Genomic DNA, 10117 nt, shown 5'->3' with positions numbered 1-10117 from the left:
TGAGATTTAAAAAAGTTAAATTATTTATTATATTTTTTGTAAAAATTTAAAAAAATTATAATAATAAATTAAAATAAATTGAGATGTATTATGAATTCAGACGAACACTTACGATTGATCTTTTGAAGGAACGGCCAAGAGATGGATGCAGCGATTTCACATGGGTGCATGCCAATATTCTCACACCCTGACACGATAATCATGCATCTTCAAAAATCACTGAAATGATGCGAACGAAAACAAAGATCCATCAGATTGATGTTTTTGTTTGTGTCCTCGTCCCCTGTTCAATAAGGCAACATGCATGCGCAGCTTGTCGCGCTCACGTGTGCATGCTGAAAATGATAAAAAAAAGGAGAAATACAGCCGGAAAAAAAAAAAAAAAAAAAAAAAAAAACTGGTGTAGATAATATATTTATTAGTAAAGTGTTTATAATTTTATATTGCATAATCTAATTTGTAATAGATATTTTAAAATTTAAAATTTACAAATTAAATCTTACAAATTTAAATGATGTAGATGACGTGTTTTATATATTCCGACTTGATAATAGAATAACTTAAAGAGAAAAAAAGTTTTATAATTGAGATTTCAAACAACTTATTATTAACATATTTAGAGGTACTCTTTATTTATTGATTTATTTACTTATTTGCTATGAAGCTGAATGTTGTATTCCATGTATAAAATCCGTTGTCTTTTAGTTCTTTTTTGAACTAAAAGCAAATAAAAGGATGATGAGCCAAAAAGACAAGCATTGGAGCAAACGTTTTTTTGTTTAATCACGTGAATAAGCTAGCTAGATCCACATTCCCAATTTTACATACATATAGCTGTTAATCCGAAAAATTGATTATTTAAATGAGAGAAATGATACAATCATAAAAAGAATTCACAAAAATAAAGTTACAAACTGACGTACTAACTAATTCATGTGATACGTTAGATCTACTTTACAATAATAATAACTTTAAAATCTAACGTAGTATATCAAATCATATCAACTTATGACTTTGGTGAAATATCTAATCACTAAAACATGATTTCTCTTCAAATATTCTAACTATAAGACACACTTATAAAGAGTAATTTGATCAAAATTACTAAGGTGTCCCGTATACAGTACCTATCACCACTCCTCTAAAAATATCACCTTATAATTAGGGCCGGGGCAGATTCCATTAAAAACACTAGAATTAATCTTGTCGTGTTTAGCATGTGATATTAATTTGTTATGTATAGGTGATGAAGAATTAATATAAGTTAGATAGTGTGATTTGATTTTGACTAATACTATTAGGCCTATTAATAAGTCCAAATAAACTCTGATTAATTAATTAATTTAATTAAGCACATGATTTGGGATTTTGATTAATACGATTAGGCCTATTAATAAGTCCAAATAAACTCTGATTAATTAATTAATTTAAGCACATGATTTTGGCCACTGTCGTGATCAGATGTTTGTCAATATATATTAAACCAACAAATTAAATCAGTCAACACCACTAATGAATCCAAACTATACTAGTGGACAAGGAACATACACAACAATTATACATTTTTAAATCTAAACAATATTTTAACTTTATAATATTTTTATTAAACTTTTTCTCTCTTATGTCTCAAAATTCCATAAAACATTTTAACTCAAACCATTTCACTACCATTCACAAACTATCTTATTACTATTAACATATTTCTCATCTCATCTGTGTAATTAAACGAGACCTTATTCTATACGTATCTATCAGCTTTATACATAGATTTAAAAGACCTCATCTGATCTTTTAAACTCACTTTCTCTACTTGAGTTGGGCAGACAGATAGAGAGAGAGAAATAACATTCTTTCATTCTAGATTTTAGAGTTATTCTTTTATCAAGTCAGTGAGTAAAACATATAATTTATATCACTTAAATAATAAAATTTGATTGGTAACATTCAAATTTTATATTTTATATTTTTAATCAAATTATGTTATATAAGTACTTTATTAGGTGTGCTTTACACACAGATTTGAGAATATAATTTTTTTAAATTTTATCATTTTTAATTGTATATTATACTTGCAATCCAGTATATTTTACGTACATTTCATTTAAATTATTTTTTGATAAGTAGTTTTCATTTGAATTATTAACACATAAAATTATTTAAAGTATGTCATTATCAATAAATACGTATAAATCGATTGTCTATACAACAATAGTACAAAATAACAAGAAATGCATGATTTGTGATGATTATACCCTAATGTCATGAAAGTCATATATTGTCACGCACATTGACTTCATACAAAAATGGATAACTGTTTTTGAATGATGTGTTGCGCCTTTTTCCACCGTATAATACTGACTGATATGCTCATGCTCCCCAAGAAAAACAAAAAAAAACAAACATGCTACATTAATCCGTGCTATACACATGTTTCGATATATTTAGATACGTGTCTGTTTTGTAGGTGATTAGACCGCATGACTTATTCTACAAAATAACACCTGATCTTGTCATTTGAATAAGACATTTATTTGGAAAATTAAATATTTTGCGAGAAATAATTGAATTAATCTCTATCTAAGTTGTCAATCGGCACATCTGTATTGTACGAGAAAGCTTGAAAAAAATTGTCCTATACACTCGTAATTCTCTTTCACGAGGAATATTAAATAAAACTAGTTTTACGTTGTATAAGTCATGTGTACTTTTGTTTAAAATAAATAAGATCTATTATTAAAAAAATAATTTTCTTTATCTAAGTTTTTAATTAAATTATTTTTTTCAAAGAGAGTACGCGAGACTTACATACTCTAAAACTGTAAATATCATTTTTCTTTTTGACAATTACGTGCCACTTTCGATTTTTTGTTTTTTTGTTTTCATTGAAATAGATGTTTTAATTTCATATTACATTTTTTGTGGTTAAGTTGTCGGGAGGAGGTGGTCCTAAACTCCTGATTACAAGTGTTAATTATGCCTTATTCTGAAAAAAAAAAAAAAAAAATCATTTATTTATTTATCTGAAAACTCTGCAAGTGACAAGTGGTATGAAGAAATATGAAAAGGTAGATATAAATAAAATAATAGAACAAGAAAGGGACTCAGCTGATCTAAAAGTACTAAATACATATATAGGCCACATATTTATAATATGATAAGCTATCATGCACAATGGCCACCCAAATTCATCTCTATCAGCTGATAATGGATTATGCATGCTGACAATATCATAAATACATTTACCTACCATTTAGCGTGCAAGTTCTTCCGCATTAAATTTAAGATAATTGAAAATAAAAGGCAACGTTGCAAATAAAATAAATAATATTATGCAATATATATATTTATAATAAATTAACTCTATAATCTAACATACCACGTCAAGTTATGTTAGTTTGTGAGTTTATTTTTATAGAATTTTTTTTATGATTAAAATATTTCTCTTCTCATGTAATTTTGTGCCAAACATGAACTTTTGCTTGCAACTTTCTGTTTTTCTATATCTTTCTGCATACAATTGAAAAATATTTTCGGAAATTAGAAAAAATGTTTTCCAAAATCTCAACTTGGGTCTTCCAATAAGTATTTAATTAATGCATGCACCTATATATATTTTCTTCTTTCCCCACATAGTTTTCCGTGTGGTACGTATGTTCGTTGTCCATGACCATGATATTGTGTAGCTAGCATGTGCAAAAGAAGTATAGTCTTCAAAAGTATTCAAAACTCTCAGACTAGTAGAGATCATGGAGTCCCACACGCATGCAATCATCTCATGATCAGTCTTCACGACATTATTAGGGCTAAATTATTGGTAATCACAAGCAGAGCTAGCTAGCTAGCTAGCATTAATGGTGGTGGATAGATGATCTATCTGGTTCTAGGCTGATCTAGGTCAACTCGGAATATCATCGTATGAAATTCTTAAATTCCCAGCTTTTGTGGACTTTTTTAGTTAGTTAAGATATGTATTTAAATTCATATATAAAGTAAGTTGAAATGAATTAAATTTTTTATGAAAAGTTAAAAAAATAATAAATTTTATTAATAATATTATTTACAAATCAATTTAAATTATTTGAAATCATCTCAATATCTCACTATAACAAATCTTTTTTTTTTTAAGAGGGGCTATGGTCTAAAAAAATGTATACTTCGTGAGAAAATATCTATTTCTTACCAATTTTTGTCTTGAGAGACTATGGCATAAAACGGGTGGGGAAAGATTCTTTTCCCACCAAATCTTGATTTCATGGGTAAAGTCATCCTTTTTGCCACGACATGAACAATGGATAAATAATTTTAACTTCGTGGCAAATAAGTTCACTAACATCAACTCGTGATCAGTAATAACGTCATTATCCATGGAAGTAGTTCGTGAAAAATCTACTATATCCATAAATTTACTTCGTGGCAAAAGTCATATCTTTTAAGTTTCACCCACCAATTTATTCATGGGAAAAAATTACTCCGGATGGTGACTTCTGGTGGAAATAGGCTATTCCCACCACAATCAATTGGTAGGAAAAGAGCACATGCTATGAACTGGAGTGATTGTAAATGGTAATTGCCGATGAAACTCATTTCGTAGCAAAAGCGATCATTACTATATCCCACGGGTATTAATTCATGGCAAAAGAGGTTTTCTCATTACAATTGTCGGTGGGAATAAAATTTTTCACTAGGTTTTGTTAAATATTTTCCATCAAAGTCATTGGTCGAAAAGGATCATAACCCAAGACTATTAGTTGTAGGAAAAGGCTTGTTTTATTTTCCATGAATGATTTTCATGTGATTCGGTAATTATTTATCACCACCGTCTGTTTTAGAAAAAAAAATTCATGGCAAAAGTCCATAATTCTTGCAGTAGATCTAAATGCAGCCTAATCAAAGTTAATTTTTCTATGTTATTGATTAGTGTCTTTCTCGGATCATCTCCCAGATTGATTGGAGGCATTATCCATTTTTATATTCACATGTAATTTTCCTCTCAAATAATATTTGACATGAGACTCCCCCCACATCCCAAAAAGATTTTGAAACCCCTACTAGCTTCCTTAGAAAATTACAAAATATTTTGAATGACCCTTTAGCCTCTATTTAAAAAAAAAAAAAAATCAAAAGTTCTCTCTCCATTACCCTCTAAAAATCGTAAATTATGTACTATCATGTCATTTATTTTTCCGAGCAAGTACTATTTATAAGTATCTCAAAATATGGAGTAATGTTAAATACAAATAGATAAATCTCATACAAATATTTTGTAAAAAAATAGATTTCATTAATAAATAATAATTTTTTTACACTTTTCTTACGGTGGGATTCACTTTTTTATAAGAACTTGTGTGAAGCTTATATATTTAGAAATTGTACAAATTATTTCTCCAGTATACATGGTAGTGGTTGTCTTTGTTGAGAGAACAAAATAGAAGAGAAAATAGCAACCAAGACTACTTTATATGCATGTAGAATGTTATGGACGTGTTCACCGCCACCACCTCACGATCACCTGCAACCAAAGTAAAGAGAGCACGGGATCCGAGGGAACACCTCCGATACCTAAGTCAGTAATATCAGGATAACAATAATAACAACAATAATTTCATCCCTTTACTTACCCGTGTTTTTCCTTTATATCGAACTCCATGAGTTATCTTTGTTCCCTCATTGGATAGTGGTTATCCTTTATCTGAATTCAAATTTAGAGATGATGATTTATCTCTTAGCAAATTTGAATAATAACCTCCTTCATTTTTTACCATCGACTGGATAGTTATCTCATCGGTATTGGCTTATCCAGTTGTTATAGGCCATGGGCTGGGCTCTCTTTGTGTTGGGATGGACCTCTCGGTCATGATATGGGCTTTAGTCGTTTGATAAGGGCCTAGGTCCATTTCAGGGGCTAACCGGTCAGGATGTCCTATCTAGTTACCCCGCGAAGTCTCATTGTGCATGGTGTGATGAGACTTGATTACTAGGTGTCATTTGTTTCTTCGAGGTGTGTCAGTACGCCACTTCGTTTCCTCTACTCGGGCATGTCAACCGTTGCTTCATCTCAACTCCTATTTATTGCCCATTTTCTCCCTTCTTTTGGTCTTCTGTCTCATTTCTTGCCTTCCTTTTCTTTCCTTGAGTTCTTGCATTTCTCTTCTCTGGGTTGTTGCCTCTTGTGTTTCTTGTGATTTCCTTCAACCTTCCATAGCTTCCTCTTCTTCCAAGGGTAAGGCAGTAATTGCTGCTACGAACTCTTCTCCACCCCGCGACTCCCCTCCCCGAATTGTTGTTGCTCCGCCAGCTTCCGTTTTCGCAGTTTCTCGCTAGTCCTCCGTCATCACTTCGTGTGAGTTGGAGAATGCCCGTAATAACTTCAACATCCCTGATTCCGTTGAGTTGAAAGCTCTTGCTCCTAACCAAAAACCTATCGACGCTAAAGGTATGGTTGTCTTTGTTGCCATTTATCTGCTATGTTTACCATGGAGCTGCGATTGCCTTTTGTGTGCCCCATTCGGAACGTGTTAGATGTCTTAGGGCTTGCTCTGGCTCAGTTGGTGCCCAATGCTTGGAGAATCTTGATGGCCTGGTGCGTTTTGTGGCGATGGGTGCTAGAACTTGTGGGCGATCAATACCCAGACCTAACAGCTCGCGAGTTTTTGTCCCATCATGGATTTAGGCATCTGGATGGGAATCTCTGCAGTTTTAGAGCCTGTCGAGCCTTGGTTTATTTAGAGTGTAAGTACTCTCATGTGAAGGAATGGACCAACAAAATTTTCCTTATTGTTGGCTCTGGCTGGGAATTTCCCATCAATGAAGTACCTAATCGAGAATTTCCTATTAAGGCATGTTGGTCTCCTGTACCCGATGGGGATGACTACGAAGTGATTCTTTTCCCTCGTGAGGAGGCTCGTTTTAGGCTAGTGGAGTCCTGGGCTCAAGTTCATCCCAAATTGTGCCTCTTGGATGCACTTTTAACCCCTAGTAACATTGAGAGGTTCGTGATGGTTCCTAGTCAAGTAATATTTCAGGGCGTGAGTTTTTAGGTGCCCTCCCGTTGGCAGGAGACTTGAAAAAGAAGAAACGTCCTAGTGAAGGTGAGAAGAAACAAAAAATGTTAAAAAAGCTCGTGTCTCACCTCGTTCAGATGAATCTATTTCATCCAAAGGTGTTCTTTACTTCCCTCGGCGGCGGGCAGAGATAGAAAATTGGTAACTCCTAAAAAACAGAGTGGAGCCAAGTTGAGTTCTTCTCAGGAGGTTCCGAGTAAAACTGCCTCCCATAAAGGTGGGAACACCAAGTTGGCAACTTCTCAGGAGAAACTAAGTGTTATGGCCGGCTCTATAGATCCACTACCTCTTTCTTTGGATGACGTCATGTTGCAGGCTGAGGAAGACCTCGATAGTATACTACCGCAGAGGCGCCAAAGTTGCTACGCAACCCTCGACGGCTCTGACTGATGATTCCCAGCAGCAATGTGATGATACTTCAGTGGAAGAGGACATTCTTATTTTGAATCATGTCCTCCTTACAACACCCCTTCCACTCTTGTGAGCTTCCCGCCCTTTGAAGCTTCTACGCCTCTACTGACCTCGCCCCTGCCAATCGTTTTTGTGCCTTCTGACGCTCCTTCAAATCTACCTTAATTGGAGGGGACAAAGAGGGGAGTGTTCAAGAGCTAGTTGTGGCGCTTAGTTCCTCTTTTGCCTCAACAACTTCGGGTGGGGTTACTTCGAATTTGCCCTTTGTTTTTCCAGCCCTCTCATTCGCCAGTGGAAGTAGGGTTTTGATTCCTTCGCCGCTTTTTAGCGTTTCTTCTCGAGGAAGTTGCAAAGCATCTTTGAAAACTCCTGAGGAGTATGTCAGGAATGATCAGGCTATACCCCTTCAGGATGAAATTGGTGAGATCGGGAAGGCCAAAAACTGCTTGGGCCCTCCTGCTGAACCATCTATTTGTTGTCATTTGCTTATCGCCACTGAAGTAGCCTTTCCCCAGGGGGATTTTGCAAATATTTCCTCACCGGCTATCAAACCGAGATCTTCCTCTAGCTCCCATCCGGTGGCTTCCCCGGCCTCCCTACATACTCGTCGAGCAGAGGTCATCATTGCCTTTGTTCAACAACTTCATAGTGTTTTTGCGCTAGTATTGTTACGTTCTCCTTAATGCTTTGGCCAATTATTCCAAAGAACATATTTTTAATTCTTTCTTTCTTTTTTAAAGGGTTGATTGCCTTACTGCTGACTTGGTGGATGATTGGAAACACTTGGAGGGCGAGAAAAACCAACTGGTAGACTAGTTGGTTCAATTTGAGGCTCGCTCCCATTCATCTGATGATGAGTTGGTTACCCTTCGTGCCCAAGTTGCTTCACTCCAGGAGGAGTTGGCGATTTCTGCTGCGGATGTTGACCACGACCATCGGGAGATGGTAACAATTGGGAAAGAACGGGATCACCTTGCTACTCGCCTAAATGAAGCAAAGGGAGTTATGCAAGAGAGGGACAACTTAGTTTCCTAGGCAGAGGCTTTTAAGAAAGAACGAGATGAGTTGGCTGCTCAGGTGGAGCGTATCTTGAAAGAGCGGGATGGCTTCGCCACCAGCTTTGATCGTGCAAACTTAGAAATCGAAGGATTAACTAAGACCAAATTCGAATATACTTCTAGCCTGGCCTCTCTTGGAGATGAAAAAAAAGAGTTACTTATAAAGCTAGGGGTGTCTAAAGGGATGAAAGCTGAAACCGAGAAAAACTTGGCTAAGGTGAAGGCTCTTCTTAAAGACAGCGACCGTCAATACCTTTAGCTTGACGAAGTTGTTAAATCTGTCAAGAAAACAATTTCTATCCCAAAATGCCGATTGGCTGAGATGAGATCTGCCTTGGAGCATTCTCAGAACGACCTTAGTTGGGTCCCTCCCCAATTGGCTACAGCCTCCAATATTTGATTACAAGCTTTGGGTATAGGCTGCAAGTTGGGGCTAAAACAGCTCCGTGAGCTTCTCCTTTGGGAACCCACGATGAACCTGCATACCTTAGAGTGGAAGTCTATTCGGGCTAGTGAGGGTGCCCATCATTTCTGTGACTCCCTTGGTCGGGCTGAGATGCCTGATGCTTTTCACTGCCCATCTTGACACCTGCTTAGCTTGGAGCTTTCTCATTCCCCTCGGGATTCGCTTTTGATTTTTTTTTAAGCCTTGTAAATGATTGAACTTTGAAAGCTGTTTTTTTTTTTTTTTTTTTTTGGGACTTTTGTAAGCTATTTTTAGGCCTTTGAACTTTGTTTGTTGGCTGTGAAATATTCATTGTTGCCCCTACATCATGGTATCATCTCATGTTATTCATACCTTATGTATTAACCTTATGTTGTTCACAATTTCGAGCGTCACATCGTCCATTGGCAAGAGATTCTCTTGACCTCCTTTAACCCTTTAAGGTTAGTGGGAGAGTTCCTCGATCATGTCGCCTGCTGTCGAAAGGGTGTTAACGGAAGATTTCCTTGACCTTTTTAACCTTTAGGTTAGGCTCGTGGAAGAGTTCCTCGACCACGTCGCCTTTTGGTATGAAGGTGTTAGCGGGAGAGTTCCTCGACCGTTTTAACCTTTTAGTTTTTAGGCTCGTGGGAGAGTTCCTCGACCACGTCGCCTTTTGGCGTGAAGGTGTTAACGGAAGAGTTCCTTAACCATTTTAACCTTTAAGTTTTTAGGCTCGTGGGAGAGTTCCTCGACCACGTCACCTTTTTGGCGTAAAGGTGTTAACAAGAGATTTCCTCGACCGTTTTAACCTTTAAGTTTTTAGGCTCGTGGGAGAGTTTCTCGACCACGTCGCCTCTTGGCATGAAGGTGTTAATGGCAGAGTTCCTCGACCGTTTTAACCTTCGAGTTTTTAGGTTCATGGAAGAGTGAAGAGTTCCTCGACCATATCGCCTTTTGGAGTGAAGGTGTTAACGAGAGAGTTCTTTGATCGTTTTAACATTTAAGTTTTTAGGCTTGTGGGAGAGTTCATTGACCACATCGCCTTTCCGTTTTCTTTTTCTTTTTTTTTCTTTCTTTTTTTCCCCTTCAAATCTTGGATATTCATTGAAAAGCAAAAGGAACAAAACAAAAGAAAAGGTGGACGAAACGTGCTGGCATTT

This window comes from Juglans microcarpa x Juglans regia, chromosome 8S (genome assembly GCF_004785595.1).
Source record: "Juglans microcarpa x Juglans regia isolate MS1-56 chromosome 8S, Jm3101_v1.0, whole genome shotgun sequence".
Taxonomy (NCBI): Eukaryota; Viridiplantae; Streptophyta; class Magnoliopsida; order Fagales; family Juglandaceae; genus Juglans; species Juglans microcarpa x Juglans regia.
This window is presented reverse-complemented; position numbering follows the sequence as displayed.